Below are 27,457 nucleotides of genomic sequence, written 5' to 3' on the forward strand. Positions count from 1 at the left end.
AAAAGGCGAGATATCCGCAGTTGATCGATAATCGTGGCGTGAATCTCGAAACGGATCGATCTGCAGCGGTTAATTAGATGTTAATATGATTCCTACTATAATTAGAAGTGTACCTTATTCAGGGCTCCTTTATTATATAAAGAGGGATCCAATTAATTTTGTAATCCTCATTGTTCATTGATAAGAAGATATACGTTCATTACTTTCTTGCTATTTCGCTAATTGTTCATCAGAGCCACTTTATCATTTGTTATTCCTCTTATCACACCTCGAGACTACCACACGTCAAGGTCGAGATTTGGCTTGCATGCTAGTTTGATTTATTTTATTCTCTAATTTATCTATTTAATTCCTTATTTATCAATTAGTACTGAATTGAATTACATATTCTTAAAACCACAATATAAGTTTAATTGTTACTCGAATTTTAAGGTAAACAAAAATAAAATATATCTTTATCATTTTTACTTTTTTGTAATGAGTTAATTTAGAACCACATAAATATTTATAATTTGTTCAGATTCTAAATTTTAAAAATCTTCTTCTTCTTTTTTAAAAGTTTTATGTCGAGTCAAAAGGAGTAGGAGTATTCATTTATGAGAGAGACTGTTGATTGGTTTAGTTCTAGCAATGCTTTGAGCCTGGAGGAGAAAAATGAGTTAATGCTCACTGCAACAATAGTTTCTTTCTCATCCTTGGAATACTTTGGCTGTCACAAGAGGAGTACTCCGTAAATGGATAGTCTCTAAAAAGCACATTTATCTATTTTCACTCGAATCTTTTATTTATGAATTCTTTGAACAGCATGATTACTTTTTAGAGTAAGGGGGTGATGTGATAGTTCATAGTAAATATTTCGACAAAGGGCGTTTATTTCAAAAATAGCGAAAAAAGTTTATTTGAGAATTCTTTTAATTTCTGCAGAATTTAACCAAACGGCAAGAGAAAAATGTTTCAATTTTTGTAAATCTTGATTACTGCTTAAGAGCTATTTTCCAGTTTTGCCAAAAGTGAACTTTTCTCTGGTGATATTGGATTGAAAAACAAAAAAATTGAAAAAATTGACAGCTTTCTAGAAAACGAGACAAAAAGACTTGGGATCTATTTTGGACAAGTTCGATGAGAATTTCGATAATGAAATCACTAGGGTTAGGACATAAATTTGATTAAAAATTTTTTAAAAAAAATAAAGATGAGATGAAAAATAATTTTAAAATTTTAAATTATGTTTGGACGTATATTTTATTTAAAAAAACTAAAAAGCTTTTTGAAGATGAGATGAAAAATTGTTTTGAAAGTTGAAATTGTATTTGAACATACATTTTACTCAGAAAATAAATAGAAGTTTTTGAATAGAAAACTTGAAAAACTAGTCTAAACCACTTTTTGAACTTTAAAAGTTTTATCATCAAAAACCGTCTAAAACATGATCACTTTTTTATAACCAAACACTATTTTTAAGTAGAAAAAGTTTATGGCTAAATGGGAGCTTCAATTTCGTGTAGAGTCTAGTCTCAAAATAAATTTGAATACTACTCTACTTTATTTGCCCAGAAAGATATCTAAAGAAAATAAAATACTACAGTAGTTCTATATCGTGAGATCAAAAAATGTCATATAAACAACAAATATTATTAATAGTTTAAAGTCTAACATGTTCACAAGGCGAAGCCATAAAAATCAAATGTTAGGATAGACGTAATTGTATAAGATCGGATGAGACTAATAGCTTGGTTGACCAAGTTTTTTTTGGCCAAAAGTGCTCTTTTGGGGCCAAAAGCACTTTTGGCCAAAAATTGAGTTGTTTGGCCAAGCTTTTGGAATTGAAAAAAGTGATTTTGAGGAGAAACGGAAGCAGTTTTGGAGAAACAGAAAAAAGTAATTTCTCTACAAAAGCATTTTTTTGAGAAGTATTTTTGAGAAAAATACACTTAGAAGCAGTTTTTTAAAGTTTGGTCAACACTAATTGCTGCTCAGAAGTGCTTTTCCAACTAATTAACCAAATACAAACTGCTTCTCATCAAAAATACTTTTGAGAAAAGCACTTCTCAAAATTAACTGATTTTTGCAGCTTGGTCAAACGGATTATAAAAATGATCGCATCCAATTCAAGATGTCATATTTCCCGAGGCAGAATATATAAGTGATTCCTCGCACACATTCCCACTAAAAAACATTGAAGAATTCTCCTAGCTTATAACTTATCCTAAGCACCGAGACAGCCAGACAGGTCAAGCAAAATTGCCATATTGAAATGCTTGTTTTCTTTTTCTCTTGTTTCAAAGATTGCCTAAAAAATTGAGACAAATATATTTCTTTTAGTAAATGAACTTAACAATGCATATAGTAAATAACCTCATTAAAATAAAAAATAATTCTCTTTTTTGGACATGATTTATACAATGTATTATTATAAGTATTTTTTTCAAAGTAGAAATTCTTGACAGAGTTTGACATAAAGAGGTTTTGTATTGGTCAAAATCTGATCACCGCGGTCAAGTTGTCCAACATCTCGTCCAAGCAACAGGGTATCGAAAGACGACATGGTCTATTCTACATCCCGCACTCACGATATCCGTCGAGTCAGAAGAAACAATGTTCAGGGGACGACCAAGACAGATAGTGTGAGAGAGAGTCAAACCAAGTAAATAGCAAAGGTCACATGACTATATATAGCAAGGGAAAACCTTCTGTTATGGGGGGCTTCTCCCTCTCTCCTTATTTCTCTCTTTTGCAATCTTCATAATAAGGAGAAATGAAGCAATCTCCAGAAAAGTTCCAATGGGAGTCGCAATAAAAGTTTCAATAAGATAGGTTACCTCTATTTTACCTTATGTACTATTTGTTCAGTTAGCTCATTGATCTGGAATTTATTATGTTTAACTAAAATTTATCCTTTTCACTTTTTTTAATTGATTTGTTCAAAAAGATTTCAATATCTTTTGAGTCAAATAGGTTTTAGAAGAAAGAAAAAAATTTGAAGGGAGGGAACAATATAAAAGGTTCTATTGCTTATCCTTTTCAACATTTTCCCAAAATAAAACAGAAAAACTTGCTAATTCCCATTGCTTTGTTTGAGAGTTTTTTAACTTATTTAAAGTTCATCATTAGGGATCACTAATAAGTCATGTCATTCTGCCCCACCAAACATATGGGGTCCAACCTTTCACTTTCATTCTTTTCAGATATATATACATACACACAATATAAATACATGATTAAAGAGGTGGCTGTAAGGGGGTTGGGGGGTGGGGTAGTGGTGTTACTCTCTCACTCAATCTAGTTGAATTATTGATTCTACTACTCTATCATTTATGATTACTATAATGTCAATAATGGAGATAGAAAGAAAGGGGAAAGTGTTGGCATGATAGGCTATAGTGTAGAATATAAATTAAAATAAAATAAAAAGGATATTGGGGATTGATTGGACATTTAGTTTTTTTTTCTTTTGTTATAATCAAGATCGAGTTAGTTTGCGCGTATCCCAACTAATTTTACAATGTATTTATTACTTTTTATCGGTATATGTACCGGATAACTCTATTCATAATTCATCAAATATTATTGTAGATTTAGTTTTATAATTCATTTCAAGTATTATTTTAATTATATGACCTTTTACATATAAGATCAGAAAATAATACAAGAGATCAACAAGTAAAATATATATAAATTTTTTAAATTATTATTTTCTTTTATTCAAATTTTAACTGATAAATGAAAATTATTTCCTTAGTATTTGTATATGAAAAGAAGCAAGCTTTTCCTTGTTTTCTTTCTCCATTACCGCTTGTCCTTTTATTATCCAGATGCCCCACACAATTGAAATAATGATTTGTGTAGCTGAACATGAATAATCTAATTATTTATTTTACGTATAAAATTGCAAAGACTGTCCAACTGATACACTTTTATAGTTTATTTGAGAAAGACCGAAGAATTAAATTGTACTAATTGCAAAGTAGTTCAGGTAGCTCTAGTTGTAAGATACTAAAATTGATTGAAAATATGGTTTCATTTTGATTTAGGTTCTATTTTGATATATTAATTTAAGTATCTTATACTTAGTTCAGAGCATATATGATATTTAAACAATTTGTTTTACTTTAGTTTGTATATTCCAAATTAGCTTACCAACTTTTATTTTTGATTGTTTTAAAATTAACCCATTTTAATAAATTGGAAAATTCTCCAAAATAATGGAAATAACAATAAGATAAAAAGAAAACTTCTCCTCTAAAATTTCTCCATATATTTCATTACACTATTATCAAAAGATGTTTCAGGTCTTTTATGTTCTAAATAATATTCGAAGTTTTTGAAGAGTTAACGTTATCCCCAATTCTGAACTTTCGTTCATTTATACTATATTAAAAGCATAAAGGTCCTTAGCGAAATATTGTTCGTATTTTTAGCCCTTTAAAAAATTACTTTTATATTAGATAAAATTATAACTCAAGTCATTTTTTTAATATTTAGGACTTTGAAATCGCCTAAAATTTGGCTTATAGTATCTTTCCTTATTAAACTAGGTAGGAAATTCTACTATCTAGGAGTTTAAAATTTATCAACATTTTATCTTATATAAAGTGTAGTAATTAAAATAAATTCATACATGTAACATTTAGGATGCTTAACGTGATAGGCAAATAATTATAGGAGATCGTCAGTCCATCACAAGCATCCTAGAGAAGACACAAAATTCATTGAAGACACGAAACACGTAAATTCATCTCAACGGTAAACAATTAAGGGAAAATTTCACATAAGAATAACTAGGATCCCTACTTTTCCATTTTATAGTCCATATTTCAATTTATAATCAACTAGCCCAAAAATAATAGGTTAAGATTCAACATCCAACTCCAATAGGTTCTCAAAATTACTATTTAATTTTTAAAAACGATTGCTCAAGCTTTTAAGTTAATTTTCGAATCAGTAACTGTAACCCAAATATTAGTTCAACAAACCAAATCCATTTGGATGGTGAAAATTAGATTTTTAACAAGCTTAAATATGTGAGTTTAGATTCCGGATTTGATTTTATGAGAAATTTGGAGTGGGTATTATCTAGATTGGTTAGAAACAGTATAAGGAGGTTGTATATAAAATTTGAAGTCATTTAATGGAGATTTGGGCTGATTTTGAACAATAATTGCAACTGAAAATCGTGGAAGAAGTTCGTCTACAGACGCTTGTATAAAGGTGTATAATAGTGTATAAGATGTGTTTATACACTCATATACACTATTATACAAGATTATAAATAATTATACAAAAAACTGACTTCGTCTTCTTCATTGCATTTTCTCTTAAATTTTACTTAAATCTTGCTCAAATCTACTCCAAATCATTTTAAATTTAATTTTTGAACTCCTTTTGATGTTTTCAATCAATTGGAATAACACCCAATTCAAACAACTAATAAACTCAAAAAAATTTATTTTTGAAAGCCAAGTTTTGAATGACCTTCAATGGTGGAATGTTGAATCTTCAATTTTCTTACATTGCAACCAGGTGACACAGGGGAGAATCAGTAATGGCAGATGGCTCATTGAAGCATATGTAGAAAATGTGAGAAGAAAAGAGAGTGAAAGCAATGTTTGTGAGAACATAAATTTAACTCCATAACTTTTCGAACCAATGGTTGTAAGAAAACAGAATTTGAATTTTCTAGTGCTTTCAAAATATGTACAATATAGGCTAGGTCGGGTAAAACTAAAAAATATGGGTCATTTTTTGTTATGGTGTGAAGCCAAATGTATTTTCTTGTAATTCTTTCAACAATGAATATACGTTTTAAAGATTTTTATTTTTATCACACAAAATAAATAGTTCATGTACAATTAATTAACGTCATATGTAATCACATAAAACTGCACAAGCCTAAATATCTCTCTCTCTCTATATATATATATATATATGAAAAGCATGAAGTTCCTTAGCGAAATATCGTTCGCCTTTTTTACCCTTTAAAAAATAATTTTATAATAGATAAAATAGTTATTTAATTATTTTTCTAATATTTAGGAGTTCTAAACTAAATTTTGTAAATTAATTTCATATTTAGGAGTTTCAAATCAACTAAAATTTTACATATTAAATATTCCTTGTTGAACTTCTATATAATGAGTCCTAATGCATGCTATAAGCATGAAAAAACTAAACAAAATATTTTCTTTCTTGAGAAAAAGAAAACTTAAGGCTTAGAAATTATAATAGTTAGTAGATTGCTTCGTTGGCCAATGAAAAATATCACTTTTTATGTCCTAGTTTTAGTATAAAAGTATTCGACTTTCAAACTTTTCTATCTATATTTACTTTTACAAAAGTAAGAGAAAAATAAGAAGCTCAAATAGTTAATATTTTTTAATTACAATTTCGTGCAAAAAACCGTGAAGTAAAATTGTAAATAGTTATTATTTTAAGATTATTTTATATATTAGAATACTAAGCATGAAAACCTAACAAAGCTAATGATACAACGCGAGAGAAGTAAATGTATATAGTGGACTTCATGTTCTAATTTCTCATGTTATTCAATGAGAATACACGTCATACCTGCTTTTGCAATTCTAATTACAATTAAGTTCTAGCTTTTTAGATATAGTTTTTGTGTAATATTTGAAAAGTAAATTAACAAATTTCTGACAAAAAAATTAAGAATATACAAGACAAAGAGAAAAAGGAAAGTGGTTGGCAGTTCCATAAACACAAAAATTCAAAAGAGAAATACTAGATTAATTTTTACTCTTCAAAAATACAAAAAATTTATTGGATAAAATTATAATTATAGTTAAATATTTAAAATTATGGATGAGCTAATCTATGAAGAACCTGAAAGAACAAAAAACACAATATTTTTCTTTACTGCTGAGAACAAATAATTAAATCTTTAAATTACTAATCAGCACAAAGAAAATCAATTTAATTATTTTTTAAATTTATCATACATGTAAATCAATTTTAGGTTAACAAAAATCTTAACGGTGAAAGAAAATGAACAAAATTAGTTATAATTAGTATTAAGAGTCAAATTAGTAAAAATATAAACTTAAAATAATAAAAATGAAATAGTTGAAGAAAAAAATATACCAAAATAAGGTGTCATGAATTGTTATTATTATTTGCGTTATTCCAAAAATTGGCAACTCCTATATTCATTGTATATTAAGTTAATAGTTGCAAAATATTAACTCAATATCATTTATTTTTAGACTTTACATTGTCACTTATTAATTTTTTCTATGAGCTATAAAGCCAACCTCATCATTTCTAAGACCAAAAGATTCATTTTTTCAAATTATTTAATTTATTTCTGTTGGTAAAAATATTTTGATATTATTTGTTTGTTTTCAGTATTAGGCCATAGACATAACAGTAATTTTTATAAGATATTCCCATAGAAATTCTCAAAAATCACAATAAAGTATATGAGGGCTCATGCATCAAGATTTCTTCCTTTATTAAGATAACAAAATGGCATCAACAACTATATTTTCAGGAACTTGCATTTTTTTCTTTAATTTTAATGTTATAAGTCAAACATATTATTTAATAATATTTATATTATTTTTAAAAAAATTTGTACTCAATGATATGTGTACATGTGCAAAGCGTGTACCCTAAAACTAGTTTTAAAATAGTAGAACTCTAATTTATATCTTCATAGTCGTGTTAGAACCTAATAGGACACAGAATTAGGGTTAACGGAGTGTTTGAGTTTAGGATTTGTAATTAGTAATTTAAGTATGTACTTGAGAGATAAATGATGTTGATAAATCTGTAATACATTAAGGCCTCATTTTTTATTTATTTTTTAAAGATTTAGACGTCTGAATTGAATATCAAGTAGCTCCCTTTTTTTTTTTGGGTGTGAAGCAATGTCAAATCAAAATACCCAACAAGCATTAGCTCTCCCTGAAAAGAAGGTGATCCAGCCGTACCTTCCAGTACGTCTACCTTGTTACGACTACACTCCAGTCACTAGTCGTGCCTCCGGCATCCCCCTCCTTGCGGTTAAGGTAACGACTTCGGGCATGACCAGCTCTCATAGTGTGACGGGCGGTGTGTACAAGGCCCGGAAACGAATTCACCGCCGTAAGGCTGACCAGTGATTACTAGCGATTCCGGTTTCATGCAGGCGAGTTGCAGGCTGCAATCCAACTGAGGACAGGTTTTTGGGGTTAGATCACCCTCGCGGGATCGCGACCCTTTGTCCCGGCCATTATAGCACGTGTGTCGCCCAGAGCATAAGGGGCATGATGACTTGACGTAAATGAATCTGAATACACATCTGAATATTAAGATATGCATGAAGATCTGAATACTAAATAATTAAGACTTTTTGATTTTTAACATCTGATTGTATAAAATTTATTTTATTTAAAAATTAATAAACATAAAATTCAAATAAAATACTATTTAATCTAATATTCTATCAATGAAATATATAATTTTTAAAAATATGGTAGTTGCTGGTAATGATGGCAAATGGTGACTGTAAATGACGACTAGAGGCGGTAGTTGGTGATAATTTTGGTTGATGATGGTGGTTCAGGATAATAGCTAGTGGTGATTGGTAGTGGTGACGATTATTATTGAGGATGATGGTAGTAAGTAGTGATAGTTAATAATGGTGAGTGGCGATGATAGTTGTAACTGAAGAAGGTGGTGATGGGTGGTGGTAATTTATACTGATGGGCAGTGCCAGCTATGGTTGTTAATGGCGATGTGGTGATTAGTTGTGGTAGTTGAGGTGGATGAGTGTTGGTTGTGATTGAGAATGATGTTAGTGGGAGTGGTGATGATGGTGGGTGATGGTAGTCGATAATGGTGGCGGCTATGATTGAGGATGGTTGTGGTGGATGGTATGGTAGTAGCTGATAATGATAATGAATATGGATGATAGTATCTTAATGAAACTAAGTCTTTGTTATAGATCTTAATTATACAGACCTATTAAGTAGTTGTGAAGTAAAAAAAATAAACACACTTAATGATTAAAATCTGAATAATTAATAGCCTGTTTGGACAAGTTTTTTTTGGGCCAAAAGTACTTTTGGCCAAAAGTACTTTTGGCCAAGCTTTTAGAAGGAAAAAAAGTATTTTTGAAGAGAAGCAGAAAAATGTAGTTTCTCTCCAAAAGTAATTTTCTGATAAGTACTTTTGAGAAAAATACACTTAGAAGCAGTTTTCAACAGCTTGACCAAACACTAATTACTGCTCAAAAGTGTTTTTCAAACTAATTAGTTAAACACAAATCGATTCTTACCAAAAGTACTTTTTTGAAAATTACTTTTGAAAAAAGCACTTCTCAAAATAAGCAGATTTTAGAAGCTTGGCCAAACAGGCTATAAGATTCAGATTTTAAAAACAAACACAATTAGTACCTAAAATATGAATAATTAAAATTTAGACTTCCATTAAATGCAAACAAATGAGGCGTAAGGCAATTATGATCTTGGCTGCCATGTAAATACCAAGGGGTGCGTCTCTTCTATTATTTGCCACCACATCCGTGCAACAATATTTTTCTCCAACAATCAAAAACTTTTTCTTTTCAATTTCTGTAAGAATGAAAATAGCAAAAATTGACTTTTGTATCCAAACTTCAATTAGAGATCTCTCGCTGAAAAAAGAAGAAGAAAATATTATATACAAAGTAACAAAGCACAAGATTTGGGTTAATTACAAGGACCACTAGGCGTACTCACTCCTTTAGCTAATATATAATCATTCTTGTAGACAGAGTCTTTATTTCCTTAGGAGACAAATCAATATTAATGCCTAGTTTTACTTGTCATTTAGTTAATTATGTCAAATTTATGATAAAAAAATGTCATATTACTAAAAACAATAGGACTATCATTTTCTCTTCCCGTCGCTAATTTGTAGTTTCTACTCTCAAATTGCCTAACGCAGTTCAATTAACGAGATCCCATATAAATGTAAGACCCCAAAATTTTAAAATTATTTTGTGAATGTTTCTCATTAGGGGTATACAAAGAGATTAATTAGACATGACTCATCCTACTCTATTTGGAAAGGAAACCAAAAACTAAGAGCACTTCTTGAGGAAATTTGAAGAAATCCAAAACTAATCTAGAGAAACTCCTAATATTATGATAATATTTGGTCCTAAAACAACACTAATTGTTAAAAATATAGTAGTAATAATTAATTTACTATCACTGTACATAAAGCTTTTTAGCTTTTTCACATGGGGAGAAGCGGGGAAGTGGACAATGGGCTCTGATTTTTCCTTTTTCATTAGGGAAATTTTGGTTCCTATACTGTATAAGAAACTATATTACCAAATATGTTCATAGTTTGCATATTACTCTTTATGCTAATAGTATTTCTACATAAGATATACAATGCATTAAATAAGGAATCATTATAGTTGTAAGATTCCTTATTTAAGCGCGCTAAAAAAAGGGAATTAAATATTTTCCAGATCTTCCAACGCAGATCACGCACAGTAATCACTATCGTCAACTTCTTTACAAAATTTCTGTACTCTATTTTTTGCGCTAAACTCTGTTTTAACATTTTCTCTTATTTCACAAATCAAAATTGACAAAATTTTCTACAATTCTTCTGCAACAAAAGCAATTATGGCGAAAATACAAAGCAAAGGAAAAGAGAGCAGCAATTCCACCATTGACAACCATTAAAAAGCTTTGAAGCTTTGAATTCAAATTTGGATTTTCAAAAATCATTATTTGTTTGGATTGGGTGTTGTTGAAAATAATTGGGAATATGCTTTGGAGTTTATATCTCATTTTTGAGGGGTTTTGGTGAAGATTAGACTTGGTTTTGACTGAATTTCAAATTGAAACTCGAAGAAAAAGAAGAAGAAGAAGAAGAAGAAGAAGAAGACGTATATTGCAGAAATTGTAGAAAAATTGTAGACAGTTGTTTATTTATTTTTCTTTTATTCATTTACCTATTGTATGAAAGTTGAACAACATTGTATAAAAATTATATTTAAGTGGATGATTTAGTACTGTTTTAGACAAAAATATGTATCAAAAATATGAAACATACATTTCAGGGGAAGCATTTCGAGTCCAAATATGTACCCAGTTTGTAGATATTTTGTAGATAAATTGTATATTATTTGTATTCTGATTGTAAATGCTTTATTTTCTGTTTTCATAAATAAAAAAAATGACTAAAACTTCTACAAATCTTCTGAAAAACGCAATTATGTCAAAAATCCCAATTATGCTACAATTGAATGGGAATTGGGATATTAAAATTCAATATACCCAGTTTGTAGATATTTTGTAGATTATTTGTATTATGATTATAGATGTTTTGTTTTCAGTTTTCACAAATAAAAAAATGACTAAAACTTCTACAAATCTTCTGAAAAAATGCAATTATGTAAAAAATCCCAATTATGCTACAATTGAATGGGAATTGGGACATTAAAATTCAATGTACCCAGTTTATAGATATTTGTAGATAAATTGTAGATTATTTGTATTCTGATTGTAGATGCTTTGCTTTCTGTTTTCACAAATCAAAAACGACTAAAACTTCTACAAATCTTTTGCAAAAAACGCAATTATGTCGAAAATCTCAATTATGCTACAATTGAATGAGAATTAGGATATTAAAATTCAATGTACACAGTTTGTAGATATTTTATCGATAAATTGTAGATTATTTGTATTCTGATTGTAGATGCTTTGTTTTCCGTTTTCATAAATCAAAAACGACTAAAACTTCTACAAATCTTCTGCAAAAAACGCAATTATGTCGAAAATCCTGATTATGCTACAATTATGTGATTCTCCTATATGCTCTTGTTACTCCTTAAGAAACTGCTATGCTAAATATGGAATCCAAAAAAATATTTCTGCAATTTTTCTTCAAGAAAAATAAATAAACAACAGTCTACAATTTTTCTTCAATTTATCTACAATTTTCCTACAATTTCTGCAATATACGCCTTCTTCTTCTTCTTCTTCTTCTTCTTCTTCTTCGAATTTCAATCTGAAATTCAGCCAAAACCAAATCTAATCTTCATCAAAATCCCTCAAAATTGAGATATAAACTCCAAACCATATTCCCAATTATTTATAACAACACCCAATCCAAACAAATAATGATTTTTGAAAACCCAAATTTAAATTCAAAGCTTTTTAATGGCCGTCAATTGTGGAATTGCTGCTCTCTTTTCCTTTCCTCTTATATTATTGAAGGAACCCGAAATCATAACTATCAAAAGTTATTGCTGTGTATAAAACTTTGAAGATTTGACTTCAATTTTGACTGGTTGTAGAAAAAAAACCTTGATTTTGGACGTTAATGATAGAGGGTTTCAATTGTTTTTCTGGATTTAGAAGAGGGTTTCAATTGTTTTTCTGGGTTTTCTAGTTTCTGGGTGTGTGGTGATACGTGGGTGAGGGTGTGGGGTTGGGAGAGAGAAACGTGAGGAAAGGGAGGGAGGATTTGGAGGAATATACGGTACCATAAATGTAGAAGTGATATAAGGTACAATTAAAAAATCTTATGATATAGAATTAATAATTAGGTATGCTAAATATAATTATATCAAACCTTAAACATTGAGGATAATATATTTTTCTATATGTCAGAGGAATGTAAAAATTCCTTTTCATTACCACTGCGGCGAATCCTTGTGGTGAGCCCACGCCATCTTGCTTGTTGGGCCAAGCTATTGAGGGTATCGACGTGTTCCTCACGCGCCTTACATGGACGTGGAATCTTCAACGCTTTGAAAATCTTTTCTGTCACACACTCACTCATATTGCTGTCGGATCAAATGCCAATGTGTTTGTCTTTCTTTTTTTTTAAAAAAAAAAATAGTATTAATTGTTGCAAGTGAAACATTATTTAATTCCAAACCAAAGTTAGCGGGTCTTCTTAAAATAAAAATAAAACTTGTTTGAACTATTTTGTGTCCGGGTAGGAAAATCCACATTAATATTCGGATTTTCAGCTTCAAAATTTTAGTATCCTATCAATGTGAGGTGCCAATCATCGTTTTTCATATTTGTCAAGAGGCTTTCAATGGTTAATCTTGTCATTTCTCATCATTTTCAAAGTTACTGTCAGTGCCCGTCAACAAAAAAAATGGATTTGGTATGTAAGACTTTATTTGCAAAGGTGGAATTAGAATTTAAAACTTATAGATTTGAGATCATAGTTAAATTAATAATTTATATTTATTTAATAATTCTTTTCAAGGACGGATTCAGGATTTTAAAATCGTGGTTGCTTACCGATAAAAATTCTGAAAGAAGAGGAAAAAGGAGTTTTGTTATGGGTGCTCACTCAATATTTATCTAAATTAGGGAAACTAGGGAAATTAGGGAAAGTCACCCTCAATACTCGAGACCCAAATAAAGAGAACCTAGGCCCGAATTGAGAAGGACTGTACCGAGTCCTCGGAGTTGTCGGTAAAGGATCTTACAAACTTAGCACAATGGAAGGTCAACAACTGCCAAACAATTGGAACATATCGTTGCTCAAACGATACTACTGCTAAGGTACGACTTTATCCTTTTTAGTCCATTTGTGTTTAAAACTAACTCATTACAGATTTTTGATCGAAGGCATACGATCTCGAAGACATTATTTTTTACACGAAGGCCTTCGGTTTTAAAGCAAGCGTTGCACTCTTTTTTCCTTAGATCGAATTTTGTCCCAAATGGGTTTTACCGGCAAGGTTTTTAAAGAGGCAACAATTATGTGCTACCTAAGGAGAACTCAACAATATCCAAGGCTTCTTTTCAATCAACCTCGAATATTGGGGGGCATCACCCTCGGAGGTTATATTTTTGAGAAAAATATTTCACGCCTAAGAGGGCCTCGATAGGAGAACTTTGTAATGGGCCAAAGGGTCAAATGAACCGTTTCCATATAGAATAGTCGAGCCCCGACGACAATGTAAGCATGTATCAATAATTTGAAGAAGCATTCTGGTTATTTCAGAAACACTTTGTGTCTCAAAGAACTGAATCTTTCAAAATAAATAAAATTAAAGTTTGAATTAAAGATATTGAGTTCTGTTGAGTTTCTTTTTAAGATGAAAGAGTCTTAAAAAGAGGGCGAATGGGAAATGGAGGGAAAATAAAATTTTTGAGTAAAATTTAAGTTTCCCTCTCTTGACAATGAGACATCATCCCCATATTGGAAGAGAGAAAGGCTTTTGGTGGGTATATATACAATTGCTCTTCTTGTATCTCTTAAAGTATTAAGAAGAAGGCAAGCCTCGCGCCGTCGTCGTCGTCGCTCGCTCGGCTTTGGCTACGGCTACGGCTTTGGCTTCGGCTTCAGCTTCGAATTTTGATTTTGATTTTGATTTTGATTTTGATTTGTTCAAATAATCGATTGATTGATTAATTTTTTGGACCAAATTTATTTGTTAATAGTGAATATTACGTAATATTATCCGTGTTTGTAACAGATGTTTTCCAATCTGTGGATACAATCCAAGTGTCCCATCAGTTTGGCCAAGTGCATGCTCCATTGTCCATTGGCAGCCTAGTGCTCCTCCAACCATGGTCAAGTTCTTGCTCCATAATAGCCTAGTGCATGTTCTACAATGGGCAAATGAGTGGTGGCTAATCATTCTCTTAATAGCAGACTGCACTATAAATATGTGCAGCAGCTATTAGAGCAAAGACACTGAAAAATGGAATAAGGAGTTGTTAGGAGAAGGCACAGGAAGAAACGAAATTGAGAGCTTGGCTGTCGTTGATATCCTCTTCAGTAAGAACTCAACATCGGCTATAAATTGCAGTCCTTCCTATTAGAATTTCCATTCGACTTCTGAGTTCTCCTCCTTTGTTCTGCATTATTTTTTTAACTACAAACAAAGCAACCGTAAGTGTGATTTGCTACCGAACTTTGTGTTCGCTGAAACATTGGGGTTTGAAGTACCGCTACACCAGTGTGTAATTCGTTCTATCCTTGGAGGAAATAATCCATAACCTTGGGTACTAGGAGGGGATTAAATTCCTTAAGAAAATACTGTGAATTCAGTGGGCTCGAATTAATTACTGTTTCATTTATATTTACGTTTATACGCTAACTTTCTTTTCTCTAGAATTATTATTTACAAATACAACAAGTAAGAAGATACAACCAACAAGCTTAAGGAATTTAATTCTTTATTTCTGTATTTGTGGTATACTTACTGCTCTAGAGACTAAAACCTTTGTGGTTTCATCTACTCCTATTTCGGAGATTAAAGCCTACGTGGCGTTTTGTTGGAGATTAAAATCTACGTGATTTTTTACTCCAGTTTTTAAGCCTTCGTGGAGGTTCGTTGGAGATTAAAATCTATGTGATTTGTTTTTCTACTCCAAGTTTAAACGTTTATTAAACGTTTGTTTGTGTCATTCTTTTACAGAAAAATGACAAATGACAACGGAAATCGAGCTGTTCCGATGATGACTGCCAATGCATCGACAAGCCAAACGCCGGCGTTGGCTCCGGCAGAAAAACCCAAAATATTTTCCGGGATTGATTTCAAGCGCTGGCGACAGAAGATGTTCTTCTACTTGACTACGTTATGTCTACAGAAGTTCATCAATGAAGATATTCCTGATCTGCCCGATAAAACTCCAGAGAATGAACGCTTTCTCATGATTGAGCCATGGAAACATTCTGAGTTTTTGAGCAAGAATTATATTCTTAGTGGACTGGAGGATAATCTGTATAATGTCTATAGTAACGTGGAGGCGTCAAAAGAATTGTGGATTGCGCTTGAAAGAAAATACAAAACTGAAGATGCCGAGATGAAGAAATTCGTTGCCGCAAAATTTTTGGACTACAAAATGGTAGATAGCAAGTCTGTTATTACCCAAGTCCAGGAATTGTAAGTGATTATTCATGATCTATTTGCTGAAGGTATATATAAAATGAATACTGATGTTGAAAGTAAAATTTTTAGTATTTTTACTAACGGAGTTTTCATTGAAGGTCTTGTCATCAATGAAGCATTCCAAGTTGCAGCAATTATTGAGAGGATGCCTATTTTGTGGAAGGATTTCAAGAACTACTTGAAACACAAACGAAAGGAGATGTCCTTAAAGATCTCATTGTTCGGTTGAGAATCGAAGAGGACAACAAAGCATCTGAAAAGAAAGGCCGTGGAAACTTAACAATAATGGGAGCAAATATTGTTGAGGCTACTTCTCAAATTAAGAGAAAGAGGAAGCAAGCTTCTGGGCCAAGAAATAACCCAAGCAAGAAGCGGTTCAATGGAAATTGATACAACTGTGGAAAAGCTGGACATAGATATGTAGAGTGTCGTGCTCCAAATAAAGACAAGAAGAAGGGTCAAGCAAACATGGTTGAAAAGCACGAAGATATTGATGACTTGTGTGCTATGCTTTCTGAATGCAACCTAGTAGGAAATCCTAAGGAGTGGTGGATTGTTTCTGGAGCTACTCGCCATGTTTGTGTTGTGAGGGAAGCATTTTCTACATATGCTTCTGCTGGACCCGAAGAGACGCTTTCTATGGGAAATGCTGCTACATCAAAAATTGAAGGATATGGGAAGATATTTCTCAAGATGACTTCCGGCAAGGTCATGACTTTGAACAACGTCCTTCATGTTCCCGAAATTAGGAAGAAATTAGTCTCTATTGTACTTCTTGTAAAGCACAGTTTCAAGTGCGTTTTGTTATCCGACAAGGTGGTGATAAGTATGAACGAAATATTTGTAGGAAAATGTTACCTTACTGAGGGCTTTTTCAAGCTTAATGTAATAGTTGTCGAAAATAATAATAAAACTTCAGCTTCTTCTTACTTACTTGAGTCAAATAATTTATGACATATACGTTTGGGTCATGTCAATTATAAAACCTTGCGGAAAATGATTAACTTGGAAATATTACCTAAGTTTGAATGCGAAAAATCAAAATGTCAAATATGTGTGGAAACTAAGTATGTTAAACATCCTTATAAGTCGGTTGAAAGGAATTCATATCCTTTAGACTTAATTCTCACATATATTTGTGACATGAAGTCAATACTATCTCGTGGTGGAAAGAAATATTTCATAACTTTTATTGATGACAGTAATCGATATTGCTATGTTTACTTACTTTATAGTAAATATGAAGCAATAAACGCATTCAGGCAATATAAAAATGAAGTTGAAACACAACTTAACAAGAAAGTCAAAATGATAAGAAGTGATAGGGGTGATGAATATGAATCTCCTTTTGAAGAAATATGTCTAGAATATGGAATTATTCATCAAACAACATCCCCTTACACGCCCCAATCCAATGGGATTGCGGAAAGAAAGAATCGTTCATTAAAGGAGATGATGAACGCATTATTGATAAGTTCTGGTTTGCCACCGAACTTGTGGGGGGAAGCCGTTCTTACGGCTAACCGGATACTAAATCGAGTACCACATAGCAAAATGAAATCCATTCCATATGAAAAATAGAAAGGAAGGAAGCCCAACTTGAATTATTTGAAAGTGTGGGGGTGTTTGGCAAAAGTGAAAGTTCCTAAACCCAAAAAGGTAAAAATAGAACCGAAAACAGTTGATTGTGTTTTCATAGGATATGCGACCAATAGTAAAGCATATCGATTTCTGGTTCATAAATCAAAAAATCCCGACATTCATAATAATACTGTTATAGAATCAGATAATACTGAGTTCTTAGAAATATATATCCGTATAAAAAGGAATGCGAGTCGATTGGTGAAGGATCTAAACGACCTTGGGAAGAAACAAAAGAAAGTACATTTAATCAGGAGGATCCAAGACGTAGTAAACGTCAAAGAACGTCTACTTTGTTTGGACCAGATTTTATGACTTTTTTATTGGAAAATGAGCCTCAAACATTTAAATAAGCTATGTCTTCTTCGGAATCATTGTTCTGAAAAGAGGCAGTTAATAGTGAAATAAAATCCATATTGAACAACCATACATGGGAATTGGTTGATCTTCCTCCTGGAAATAAACCTTTGGGTTCTAAATGGATTTTTAAAAGAAAAATGAAAGATGATGGCACTATTGATAAATTTAAGGCAAGACATGTTGTCAAAGGGTATAGACAACGAGAAGGTCTTGACTACTTTGATACATATTCTCCAATGACGAGAATTACGTCCATACGAATGCTAGTAGCTGTAGTTGCAGTTTATGGTCTTGAAATTCATCAAATGGACGTAAAGACAACCTTCTTAAATGGAGATTTGGAGGAAGAAATCTACATGGAACAACCTGAAGGGTTTGTGATTTCAGGTAAAGAAAAGAAGGTATGTAGACTAGTTAAGTCCCTATACGGATTAAAACAAGCACCCAAACAATGACATGCAAAATTTGACCAAACAATGTTGTCAAATGGGTTTAAGATAAATAAATGTGATAAATGTGTGTACATTAAAATGTTCCAAATCACATAGTCATTGTTTGCCTATATGTGGATGATATGCTGATAATGAGTAATGACATTGCCAACATAAATGCGACTAAGCGTATGCTAACTAACAAGTTTGATATGAAGGACTTGGGAGTTGCGGATTTAATTCTGGGGATTAAGATCCAAAAGACTCCTCAAGGTCTGGCATTGTCACAATCTCATTATATTAAGACAGTACTTGAAAAATTCAAGCACTTAGGGTTTAAAGTTGCAAAGACTCCAATTGACGTGAATCTTGCATTAGCAAAGAACAAAGGCCAAAGCATATCACAATTGGATTATGCTCGTGTGTTGGGATGCTTAATGTACATCATGAATTGTACACGACCAGATATAGCTTGTGCTATAAGTAAACTAAGTCGATACACGAGCAATCCAGGTCAATCTCATTGGATGGCAATGAAACGAGTTTTGGGATACTTAGAACATACCCAAAACTTTGATTTGCACTACAGTAAATATCCTGCGGTGATTGAAGGATATTGTGATGCAAATTGGATCACCGGTTCAACTGATTCGAAGTCCACAAGTGGATATGTATTCACTATTGGTGGAGGAGCGGTATCTTGGAAGTCGTCCAAACAAACATGTATTGCCCGCTCTACAATGGAGGCTGAGTTCATAGCCTTAGATAAAGCCGGTGAAGAAGCTGAATGGCTCCGGAATTTCTTGGAAGATATTCCATTTTGGCCCAAACCGTTGGCACCAATATGCATACACTGTGATAGCCAAGCGGCAATTGGAAGGGCTGGGAGCGTTATGTATAACGGTAAATCTCGTCATATACGACGAAGACATAAAACCGTTAGGCAACTTCTCTCTAGAGGAATTATCACGATTGACTATGTAAAGTCAAGTGATAATGTGTCAGATCCACTTACAAAAGGCCTAACTAGAGAGGTAGTTGAGAAATCATCGAGGGGAATGGGACTATGGCCGAGAACAAGTCATTGTGGCGGTAACTCTACCTAGAAGACTGGAGATCCCAAGATCTAGGTTCAAGGAGATCAAACAAAGTCATTAATGACGGTTCAACATTGTCAACAAAATTTGTTTTAGTCCATTCTCGTGATGAGACAATGTTCAGTACCAAGGATAAAGCATTAAGGCTTTTTAATGATTTCTAAATTTGATACAGGGTATATCAAATAGTGTATCTATGAGATGACACGTTTAGGAATCACCTATGTATGTGTGAAGTGTTAGCCGCTTCAAGGAGAATTTTGCAAGGCCAATTCTCTACGCACTTATGAAACCAGGCAGTGTTCATGGCTGAAACGAACACAACAATGAGAACCAAAGACGGTTAAGGGATTGATTGTGTGACTTATGGTTGTCTAGGTATACACTAAAGTTCGACGATTCAAAGATATCAAATCTACCGATTGTCCGAGTATATCTGGCATAAGTTCACTACGGAAAGTTCAAAGGGAAACCTACTTATCCAGATGCAATTAATCCTTGCTTGCAAATCACATAAGTTTTTCATGCATACTTCCGTGATATAGCCATTCCCCATTCATGTGGGGGATTGTTGAGTTTCTTTGTAAGATGAAAAAGTCTTAAAAAGAGGGTGAATGAGAAATGGAGGGAAAATAAAATTTTTTGAGTAAAATTTAAGTTTCCCTCTCTTGACAATGAGACATTGTCCCATATTGGAAGAGGAAAAGGCTTTTGGTGGGTATATATACAGTTGCTCTTCTTGTAGCTCTTAAAGAGTTAAGAAGAAGGCAAGCCTCGTGCCGTCGTCGTCGCTCACTCGCTCGGCTCGGCTACGGCTACAGCTACGATTTCGGCTTCGACTTCGACTTCGGCTTCAGATTCGGATTTGGATTTGAATTTGGATTTGGTCAAATGATCGATTGATTAATTTTTTGGACCAAATTTATTTGTTAATAGTGAATATTAACGTAATATTATCCGTGTTTGTAATGGATGTTTTCCAATCCGTAGATAGAATCCAAGTGTCCCACCAGTTCGGCCAAGTGCATGCTCCATTGTTAGTGCTCCTCCCACCATGGCCAAGTGCTTGCTCCATAACAGCCTAGTGCATGTTCCACCATGGGCAAATGAGTGGTGGTTGGTCATTCTCTTAATAGCTGACTACACTATAAATATGTGCAACAGCTGTTAGAGCAAAGACATTGAAAAACGGAATAAGGAGTTGTTGGGAGAAGGCACAGGAAGAAACGAAATTGAGAGCTTGGTTGTCGTTGATATCCTCTTCAGTAAGAACTCAACATCGGCTATAAATTGCAGTCCTTCCTATTAGAATTTCCATTCGACTTCTGAGTTCTCCTCTTTTGTTTTGCATTGTTTTTTTAACTACAAACAAAGCAACCGTAAGTGTGATTTGCTACCGAACTTTGTGTTCGCTGAAACATTGGGGTTTGAAGTACTGCTATACCAGTGTGTAATTCGTTCTATCCTGGGAGGAAATAATCCATAACCTTGGGTACTAGGAGGGGATTAAATTCCTTAAGGAAATACTGTGAATTCAGTGGGCCCAAATTAATTACTGTTTCATTTATATTTACGTTTATACGCTAACTTTCTTTTCTCCAAAATTATTATTTATAAATACAGTAAGTAAGAAGATACGACCAACAAGTTTTGTCGAACTCAAAAAGCGTATGCTAGCTCTGCCATTGTTTATTTGCTTTGGATAAAAAACTTTACAAGTAGAGCAAGCAATTCTATAAGTAAATTAAAAGGTTTTCCAAAATGGACAGATAAATAAAAGGGAATAGATTCATGATGGACCAAGGGCGGATTTAGAGTATTAGAGGTGAGTTCAATTGAACCAATCTTTTTTTATATAGATCACACAAATATATTTGAAAAATCTTTAAAGTAATACAAAAATTAAGTTCTGAAAATAGTTTTCCAAAAGAAATGAATTGTGCATAAATTTTGCGTACTAGAATTGTTTACCAGAGTGAAGCCTAAATCATTATCTGGGAAAGATGATTACCTCACTACTGTACCCTTTTCACGTAAGTATCTCGCTTTTTGAAAGAAAATGTTGTCAACAAACGAACAACCGGTAATTCGTAACAGAATGACATCATTAATCTCATATGAAGTTTTTGATTCAAAAAATAATAAAATAATCTCATCATTAAATCATTATACAATATTCTTTTCTTAAAATTCCAGTGACACTTCACTTCTTAGTCAGTGCCTTTTTTGCAAGCATTTCAGTGTCATAAAGATCTTTGGAGAAATTGTAAATACCAATTGAAAATCTGGAAAATTTCCAATTTTTGAACAAATTCTATATTCATTTCCACTTTTCGTTATGCGGCTTCGGCCTGCTCGTATGGGAGAATATAATTCACCAAGTTCCAGAATAAATGAATTGTAGATGTGATTAAGAATAGATTGAGTGTGAATATGACTGTGTGATAATAATATGGAAATTAAATCTTGAGGACCCTTTGTTGAAACCCCATCTTAGATTTCTACCAATTCTCATCTATATTTGATGGCAACGTTATGATTACCAACTATAATTTTGAAGCAAAATAGTTCTCTTTCTTCTCTCTCGACGTTCGTTTAGGTTACTCTGCTAACGTGCACTGACTACCGAAATGGGAGGGCGAGGACGGCCGCGGAAGCGGGTGACCAAAGCTCTGCTCACGGACCTCAAGCTACTTGAGGAACTGAAGGTGGGATCTGGAAGTGGAAAATCACCAAATGGGGGAAATCTCCATAGATCTACAAAGAAACAAACACCGACGAACAAGGGTAATCAACTGGGCAAACAGGGATCTGAGAACACGCCAAGCATTGAGAAAGGGAAAACAATAGCTGATTTGGCTGAACTAAGCACATACAGCAAGGTTGACAATGGCGGTGGTACCACTTGTAATGCAAAGGGTACATCTGGGGTTAAATCTAAAGAAATTCAGGAAAACCTTACTGCAACAAATGAGCCTAGCAGTAACAAGGTGAATGGAAAAGAGAATGAAGAAGTCCATTAGGTGCAAAGGAAAATTGACCTACCTAAAGGGAATGGCAACACACAAACCTAGGCAAATGTTGTTACGGCAAATAAATTGGCTTCAAAAGGCATGAGCCTGAGGTATGTACTATCCAGGAAGGGAAGACAATTGTTAAACTAGAACAAGAGGATATAGAAGAGGAAAGTGCAAAGTAGAGACTGGCTATTATTCTGTACGTCATTGGAGACTCACCATCACTCAGAGCAGCGGAGAGGTTTCTCACAATGCAATGGAAGCTTACAGAAAAGCCTCAAATATACTACCACAACGATGACTACTTCATCATTCGATTCTAGAGTATGGAGGAAAGAGATGAGGTATTGTTCTCAGGGCCTAAAACACTCAATAGCAGGCCCGTGATAATAAAGGAATGGTCTGCGGAGTTCAATCTCTAAAATGAAATCCTTAAAACTATTCCAATATGGGTTAAATTCCCAAATTTACCTCTAAGCTATTGGGGAGGGAAGTCATTGAGCAAAATCAGTAGTGGACTAGGGACTCCTTTATATGCTGATGATTGCACCACCAATATTGCACGCATATCCTATGCAAGAGTACTCAATAAAATGGATGTTACTAGACCACAACCTAAGGGGTCGTTTGGTAGCGTGTATAGGAATAGTGCGGAATAATGTGTATTAGTAATGCAAACATTAATTATGCAAATATTATTTTTTATCTATTGTTTGGTGTAGTGTATTAAAATTATAATGCATTGCATAATTTTAAAAAAAATAGTTGCTTACAAAAATGCCCTCCATATTCTCTAGCTTTAAGGGACTTTAACCTTTAACCATGCTAATGCATGCATAGCCTTGGTATTACTAATGCCATGGTTTTCTATGCATTACTTATGCATAGGATAATGCCAAGTATGATGTATAACTAATACAAGTATTAGTTATACACAAGTTGAAAAAAGGTACCAAACAAGGTATTGGTAATGTGTAGAGCTAATGCTTGCATTATTTTTTCTAATACCTCCTACCAAACGACCCCTAAATGTATCACAGTTCAAGACCCTAAGGGTGGGGTGTTTGAACAGGAAGTCGTATATGATTGGGAACCTGAGTATTGTGCTACCTGTTTGTAAATAAGGCACAATTGCAAGACTATGAATATGCAGAAGCAACCCCTACAAGTTCAGAAAGGGAAGCAATCAAAGCATGTGCAAGTATGGAGAAGGAGCGATCAAGTGCTGAAGACAACTAATAAATAGAGTGTACAACCACAGTGGAAATACTCAAACAACTGGTGGAAAAGGATATGGCGACAAAGCACAAGCTACTCCAAATGAAGAACAAGCAGAAGGATGGACAGTGGTGAAAGCAAAATCAGCCACCAAAATGGCTAAAAATGGGGGCACCAAAGAAGGAAATGTTGACACAAATAATGGCTTCAGTTCACTAACAGGGTGGGCTAGTGACCCACCAAGCCAGACTATGGTAGTTCAGCAAGCCAAGTATTGTGAAAGAGCGCAAAGTAGCCAAGGTGACATGGATGACCAGAACCATTTCCCTCAATTACTAAGATGAAAGTCATTACTTGGAATGTGAGGGGAATGAATAAACTGTATAAGTAAAAGGAGCTAAAGGAGTTCATTAAAGAGAATAATGTTAGTATTATAGATATAATAGAGCATAGACTAAAAGAATGTAAAGAGGGCCAGGTGATTAACAAAATTGCACCTACATGGGAATAACTCTAAAATACCTCCCCAAATAATAAAGGAAGCATATGGCTACTATGAGATCCCAAGATTGTTGTGGTCAAGAAGCTTAGTATATATACCCGATACATACAGGCTGCAATCAGTTTTTCTAATTCCGCATTAGCCTTTCATTTCACAGTCGTCTATGGTTTGTACACAGAACATGACATGAAGGAATTATGGGGAAAACTCAGAGAATAGAGAGTAGACAACAAGAACCATGGCTTGTAATGGGAGATTTCAATATTATTCTTGAAGTTGAAGACATGGTACATTGTAATATAGTGCAAGATCATGAAATAAAAGACTTCAGAGAATTTGTGGAAGATGCTGGTATGACCGAGCTACAGGAAATAGGTAGACCCTTCACGTGGACTAACAACCATGTCTTCAACAAAATTGACAATGCTTTAGTTAATGGAGAATGGATGAACTATATAGCTCATATTCAAGTTCATATCCTAGACCCATACTTTTCTGATCACTCACCACTAAATATCGAGTAGGGGAGACAACAGAAGAGAACACTAAGACCTTTCAGATTTTTGAATTGTCTGGCTGATCATCCAAACTTTGGGAAGATAGTAAAAGACAACTGGAAAGCCACTACCAATACAATATACCTGAAAATAGTATGGCTCAAGCCGAAAACCATGAAACAAGCAATGAAAGCTTTAAACACAAAGGAGTTAACTGGGATAAATGATAAAGTCAAAAGTATCAGAAATGATCTTCAACTACTACAGAAGTAGATGAGAACATATAATCAGGATCCTCATAACTTTGAAGTAGAAAAAGAGGTAAGATCTCAACTGGAAAAATGGGATCTAATAGAGGAGAGCATATCTAAGCAGAAATCCAGAACACAATGGCTCAAATTAGGGGACTCAAACTAAGCTTATTTCTTTGCCTGCATCAAGAATAAGAGAGCTTAGAATCAGATTAAATCACTTGTTAGTGCAACAAGTGAAATTATCCAATCAGGAAAGGAGATAGATGGGGAGATTCTAGGTTGATATAAGAACCTACTTGGGGCTTCAAATCCCACATTACCTGCTATACAATTAGATGTTATGAGGAGGGGATCAATCCTATCAAGGGCACAACAGTTGCAACTTGTCCGACCATTTACTAGGGAAGAAGTTTGGCAAGCATTACATGGGATTGATGATAACAAAGCTCCAGGGATAGATGGTTTTAACTCATTGTTCTTTAAGAAATCATGGATCACGACTAGAGATGAGGTAACTGAAGCTGTTCTAAACTTCTTTGACACCATGAAACTCTACCAACCGATAAACTGCACATCTATCACCTTGGTTCCTAAAGTTAAAAGCCCTTCCTCAGTAAAACAATATAGACATATCTCTTGATGCTCCATAATCTATAAGATTATATCCAAAATGCTCACTAACAGATTACATGGAGTAATGGATAGCCTCACTGATAAGAGCCATGCTGTATTTGTATCTGGCAGAGTCATAACTGATAATATTATCCTTAGCCATGAACTAGTGAAAGGATATGGGAGGAAAAGGGTATCACCAAGATGCATGATCAAAATTGACATGCAAAAAGCCTATGATTCTATAGAATGGGTGTTCCTAGAACAGGTTCTAAATGCTCTGAACTTTCTTGAAATATTTGTTAGGTGGATCATGGTATGTATATCAACAGTTTCATACTCTACAATCATCAATGGTAAACCAAGTGCTCCTTTTACTGCAAAAAGAGGAGTAAGGCAGGGTGACCCCTTGTCACCATTCCTGTTTGTGATAGCCTTGGAGTGTAGACTACTAAAAATATTGAAAGATAATCCAGCTTTTAACTATCACCCTCGATGTGACATGCTGAATATAATACAGTTGGGGTTTGCAGATGACCTATTGTTGTTTTGTAAAGGAGATGTGGTGTCTACTAAACTACTGTACAAGCACTTTCAGCAATTCTCCTTAGCATCTGGGCTGGTAGCCAATTAAGGGATGAGTGTTGTCTACTTTGGAGGTGTGCCAGACCAGATTCAACAACAAATAATACAAGAGTTAGGCTTCTCTATGGGATCTGTCCCCTTCAGGTACTTGAGAGTTCCACTGAGCTGAAAAAAACCAGCAATTGGACAATGTCAACCATTAATAGAGAGGACGATAGGGAAAGTAACCTCATGGGCATCAAAGTTTCTATCTTATGCGGGTAGATTGCAGCTGATCAAAGTGTACTCACAACTATCTAACATTTTTGGTCTCAAATATTCATCCTGCCCAAGAAGGTGATTCAAAGGATTGAACAAGTATGTAGGAGATTTCTATGGAATGGAAATAATGAATGCTCAAAGAAGGCTTTAATAGCTTGGGACAAACTCTGCTTGCCAAAATCAGCAGGTGGTCTCAATTTAACAAACATCTACACATGGAATAAAGCTGCCATACTTAAGCACTACTGGAACCTATGTAAGAAGAAGAATAAGCTCTGGATACAATTGTGCATATCTACTATACTAAGGGTAATAAAGTATGGGAAATCACTGCTGCAAAGCATCTTGGCTGATTCAGAAGATCCTAAAGGCTAAACAACACCTGGAGAATGCATGACTAACCGTCGAGGAATTTTTGAAATGTGAGACATATGCTATAAAGACAATGTACAATAAGCTGAGAGACAATTATCCTAAAGTGCATTGGAGAAGGTTGATGCGCAACAACTAGGTAAGGCCCAAGTGGTTATTCATCATATACCTTGCAATACAAGACAGACTATATACAAGGACTAAATTGCAAAAATAGGGTATTGGCTATGACACGACCTGTCCATTGTGTGATAGCGCTGAAGAGCATGTGCACATGTTCTTCAAATGCCCAGTTACATCCCAGATTTGGCAGCAGATCCTCCAGTGGCAGGGAATTCAACGACATGCTATAGAATGGAAGGAAGAAGTTGAGTGGGTGCAAAAACATGCTTATAGTAACAATGCAAAAGCAGAGATATACCGTATGACCCTTGCAGGAAGTGTATACTATACTTGATTGGAAAGGAACATCAAAATCTTCCAACAAAGAACTAGACCAGCAAAACTATAGTAAGACAGATCATTCAAGACATATATTGTAGAGGAAGAAAGAGAAAGAAATTGGCAATCAAGTTGAAGACACTTGACTACTACCCTAGTTAGTCTGTAGGAAAATATATCCTAGTTTGCAACTCTCTATCTTCTTGTACGGTTGTAGGTGAAGTATACTAAAGTTGGGGCTGTGGTCCAACTTTAGAGGTTTATGTGCACTATGTAAATATTTACTTGATAATAA

At 33.7% G+C, this 27,457-nt stretch overlaps 1 long non-coding RNA gene across 1 annotated transcript; it reads right to left on the reverse strand.

Moving 5' to 3' along the window:
* Positions 1 to 11,864: 11,864 nt before the first annotated feature.
* LOC138877150 (uncharacterized) lies at positions 11,865 to 27,303 on the reverse strand. Its single transcript, XR_011402486.1, has 3 exons — positions 27,143 to 27,303; positions 26,959 to 27,068; positions 11,865 to 12,012 (listed from the first exon to the last, which is right to left on the reverse strand). It is a non-coding gene; the product is annotated as an uncharacterized lncRNA (long non-coding RNA).
* Between the last annotated feature and the right edge of the window lie 154 nt (positions 27,304 to 27,457).

The sequence above is a fragment of the Nicotiana sylvestris genome, chromosome 9, assembly GCF_000393655.2.
Source record: "Nicotiana sylvestris chromosome 9, ASM39365v2, whole genome shotgun sequence".
Classification (NCBI taxonomy): Eukaryota; Viridiplantae; Streptophyta; class Magnoliopsida; order Solanales; family Solanaceae; genus Nicotiana; species Nicotiana sylvestris.